Source organism: Echiichthys vipera, assembly GCF_963691815.1.
Source record: "Echiichthys vipera genome assembly, chromosome: 22".
NCBI lineage: Eukaryota > Metazoa > Chordata > Actinopteri > Perciformes > Trachinidae > Echiichthys > Echiichthys vipera.
Genome location: NC_139847.1, coordinates 132,501 through 137,500, shown reverse-complemented (window position 1 = coordinate 137,500; position 5,000 = coordinate 132,501). Strand labels below are relative to the sequence as shown.

Here is a 5,000-nt window from a genome sequence, read left to right as displayed (position 1 = left end):
TCAGCACAGGGGTGTTTAGCATTAGCACAGAGGTGTTTAGCATCAGCACAGAGGTGTTTAGCATTAGCACAGAGGTGTTTAGCATTAGCACAGAGGTGTTTAGCATCAGCACAGAGGTGTTTAGCATTAGCACAGAGGTGTTTAGCATCAGCACAGAGGTGTTTAGCATTAGCACAGAGGTGTTTAACATCAGCACAGAGGTGTTTAGCATCAGCACAGAGGTGTTTAGCATTAGCACAGAGGTGTTTAGCATCAGCACAGAGGTGTTTAGCATTAGCACAGAGGTGTTTAGCATTAGCACAGAGGTGTTTAACATCAGCACAGAGGTGTTTAGCATCAGCACAGAGGTGTTTAGCATCAGCACAGAGGTGTTTAGCATTAGCACAGAGGTGTTTAGCATTAGCACAGAGGTGTTTAGCATTAGCACAGAGGTGTTTAGCATTAGCACAGAGGTGTTTAACATCAGCACAGAGGTGTTTAGCATCAGCACAGAGGTGTTTAGCATTAGCACAGAGGTGTTTAGCATTAGCACAGAGGTGTTTAGCATCAGCACAGAGGTGTTTAGCATCAGCACAGAGGTGTTTAGCATTAGCACAGAGGTGTTTAGCATTAGCACAGAGGTGTTTAGCATTAGCACAGAGGTGTTTAGCATCAGCACAGAGGTGTTTAGCATTAGCACAGAGGTGTTTAGCATCAGCACAGAGGTGTTTAGCATCAGCACAGAGGTGTTTAGCATTAGCACAGAGGTGTTTAGCATTAGCACAGAGGTGTTTAACATCAGCACAGAGGTGTTTAGCATCAGCACAGAGGTGTTTAACATTAGCACAGAGGTGTTTAGCATTAGCACAGAGGTGTTTAGCATTAGCACAGAGGTGTTTAGCATCAGCACAGAGGTGTTTAGCATTAGCACAGAGGTGTTTAGCATTAGCACAGAGGTGTTTAGCATTAGCACAGAGGTGTTTAGCATTAGCACAGAGGTGTTTAGCATCAGCACAGAGGTGTTTAGCATTAGCACAGAGGTGTTTAGCATTAGCACAGAGGTGTTTAGCATTAGCACAGAGGTGTTTAGCATCAGCACAGAGGTGTTTAACATCAGCACAGAGGTGTTTAGCATCAGCACAGAGGTGTTTAGCATTAGCACAGAGGTGTTTAACATTAGCACAGAGGTGTTTAGCATCAGCACAGAGGTGTTTAACATCAGCACAGAGGTGTTTAGCATCAGCACAGAGGTGTTTAGCATCAGCACAGAGGTGTTTAACATTAGCACAGAGGTGTTTAGCATCAGCACAGAGGTGTTTAACATTAGCACAGAGGTGTTTAACATCAGCACAGAGGTGTTTAACATCAGCACAGAGGTGTTTAGCATTAGCACAGAGGTGTTTAGCATCAGCACAGAGGTGTTTAGCATCAGCACAGAGGTGTTTAGCATCAGCACAGAGGTGTTTATCATCTGTACATATGTGTGTGTATGTTTATATATATGTTTATAAATATTTATATATGTTTATTAACATGTATAAATATAATATGTTTATATATGTTTATAAATATTTATATATGTTTATAAACATTTATAAATATAATATGTTTGTATATGTTTATAATATTTATATATGTTTATAAACATGTATAAATATAATATGTTTGTAAATATTTATATATGTTTATGAACATGTATAAATATAATATGTTTGTATATGAAGTTATTTGCTGAAGTCTTTGAACGAGTCTGAAACAGAACAAACGAATGAATGAACGAGTCTTTGTGTTCGGACTCTGAGTGGGCGGGACACACTGCTGTGTTCCTATTGGCTGACAGTGAGTGGGCGGGACACACTGCTGTGTTTCTATTGGCTGACAGTGAGTGGGCGGGACACACTGCTGTGTTCCTATTGGCTGACAGTGAGTGGGCGGGAGGAGGACTCCACTGCTGTGTTCCTATTGGCTGACAGTGAGTGGGCGGGACACACTGCTGTGTTTCTATTGGCTGACAGTGAGTGGGCGGGAGGAGGACTCCACTGCTGTGTTCCTATTGGCTGACAGTGAGTGGGCGGGGGCTGGAATGAGAGAGCAGCCAATCAGAGAGCATGTGTGGGACAGACAGAGATCAAACCTGACGTCTCTCAGTCGTTCAGAGACACAGAGACACAGAGACGTCTGAGGACACCTGTGACCTCACAGACAACCGGCCAATCACAGACCGCCTGGATCCACCACAGGACAGAAGGACAGGGGACAATCAGGAGGGACATCTGACCTCAACGAGGGACATCTGACCTCAGTGAGGGACATCAGACCTCAGCGAGGGACATCTGACCTCAGTGAGGGACATCAGACCTCAGTGAGGGACATCTGACCTCAGTGAGGGACATCTGACCTCAGTGAGGGACATCTGACCTCAGCGAGGGACATCAGACCTCAACGAGGGACATCTGACCTCAGTGAGTGACATCAGACCTCAACGAGGGACATCAGACCTCAGTGAGGGACATCTGACCTCAGTGAGGGACATCTGACCTCAGCGAGGGACATCAGACCTCAACGAGGGACATCTGACCTCAGCGAGGGACATCAGACCTCAAAGAGGGACATCAGACCTCAGTGAGGGACATCTGACCTCAGCGAGGGACATCTGACCTCAGTGAGGGACATCTGACCTCAGCGAGGGACATCAGACCTCAACGAGGGACATCTGACCTCAGTGAGTGACATCAGACCTCAACGAGGGACATCAGACCTCAGTGAGGGACATCTGACCTCAGTGAGGGACATCAGACCTCAGTGAGGGACATCTGACCTCAGCGAGGGACATCAGACCTCAGTGAGGGACATCTGACCTCAGCGAGGGACATCTGACCTCAGTGAGGGACATCTGACCTCAGTGAGGGACATCTGACCTCAGTGAGGGACATCTGACCTCAGTGAGGGACATCTGACCTCAGCGAGGGACATCAGACCTCAGTGAGGGACATCTGACCTCAGCGAGGGACATCAGACCTCAGTGAGGGACATCAGACCTCAGTGAGGGACATCTGACCTCAGTGAGGGACATCTGACCTCAGCGAGGGACATCAGACCTCAACGAGGGACATCTGACCTCAGTGAGTGACATCAGACCTCAACGAGGGACATCAGACCTCAGTGAGGGACATCTGACCTCAGTGAGGGACATCAGACCTCAGCGAGGGACATCAGACCTCAGTGAGGGACATCAGACCTCAGTGAGGGACATCAGACCTCAGTGAGGGACATCTGACCTCAGTGAGGGACATCAGACCTCAGTGAGGGACATCAGACCTCAGCGAGGGACATCAGACCTCAGTGAGGGACATCTGACCTCAGCGAGGGACATCAGACCTCAGTGAGGGACATCTGACCTCAGTGAGGGACATCAGACCTCAGCGAGGGACATCAGACCTCAGCGAGGGACATCAGACCTCAACGAGGGACATCTGACCTCAGCGAGGGACATCAGACCTCAGTGAGGGACATCTGACCTCAGTGAGGGACATCTGACCTCAGCGAGGGACATCTGACCTCAGCGAGGGACATCAGACCTCAGTGAGGGACATCTGACCTCAGCGAGGGACATCTGACCTCAGTGAGGGACATCAGACCTCAGCGAGGGACATCAGACCTCAACGAGGGACATCAGACCTCAGTGAGGGACATCAGACCTCAACGAGGGACATCAGACCTCAACGAGGGACATCAGACCTCAGTGAGGGACATCAGACCTCAGCAAGGGACATCTGACCTCAGCGAGGGACATCAGACCTCAGTGAGGGACATCAGACCTCAGTGAGGGACATCTGACCTCAGTGAGGGACATCTGACCTCAGCGAGGGACATCTGACCTCAGTGAGGGACATCAGACCTCAGCAAGGGACATCTGACCTCAGCGAGGGACATCAGACCTCAGTGAGGGACATCAGACCTCAGTGAGGGACATCTGACCTCAGTGAGGGACATCTGACCTCAGCGAGGGACATCTGACCTCAGTGAGGGACATCAGACCTCAGTGAGGGACATCTGACCTCAGTGAGGGACATCAGACCTCAGTGAGGGACATCAGACCTCAGCGAGGGACATCAGACCTCAGTGAGGGACATCTGACCTCAGCGAGGGACATCAGACCTCAGTGAGGGACATCTGACCTCAGTGAGGGACATCAGACCTCAGCGAGGGACATCAGACCTCAGCGAGGGACATCAGACCTCAACGAGGGACATCTGACCTCAGCGAGGGACATCAGACCTCAGTGAGGGACATCTGACCTCAGTGAGGGACATCAGACCTCAGCGAGGGACATCTGACCTCAGCGAGGGACATCAGACCTCAGTGAGGGACATCTGACCTCAGCGAGGGACATCTGACCTCAGTGAGGGACATCAGACCTCAGCGAGGGACATCAGACCTCAACGAGGGACATCAGACCTCAGTGAGGGACATCAGACCTCAACGAGGGACATCAGACCTCAACGAGGGACATCAGACCTCAGTGAGGGACATCAGACCTCAGCGAGGGACATCTGACCTCAGCGAGGGACATCAGACCTCAGTGAGGGACATCAGACCTCAGTGAGGGACATCTGACCTCAGTGAGGGACATCTGACCTCAGCGAGGGACATCTGACCTCAGTGAGGGACATCAGACCTCAGTGAGGGACATCTGACCTCAGTGAGGGACATCTGACCTCAGTGAGGGACATCTGACCTCAGTGAGGGACATCTGACCTCAGTGAGGGACATCTGACCTCAACGAGGGACATCAGACCTCAGCGAGGGACATCAGACCTCAGCGAGGGACATCTGACCTCAGTGAGGGACATCTGACCTCAACGAGGGACATCAGACCTCAGCGAGGGACATCAGACCTCAGCGAGGGACATCTGACCTCAGCGAGGGACATCAAATGGACGCTGGGCTGTGATTGGTCGACAGCTTTCGTCCGTCTGTCGTTGTCCTCTGATTGGACGGCCCTGTTGGACGCTGGGCTG

At 50.5% G+C, this 5,000-nt stretch overlaps 1 protein-coding gene across 1 annotated transcript in view; it reads left to right on the top strand.

The window, feature by feature from the left end:
• Positions 1 to 5,000, top strand: part of tsc22d4 (TSC22 domain family member 4) — a 10,862-nt gene that overhangs the window by 3,842 nt on the left and 2,020 nt on the right. The window lies entirely within an intron of this gene.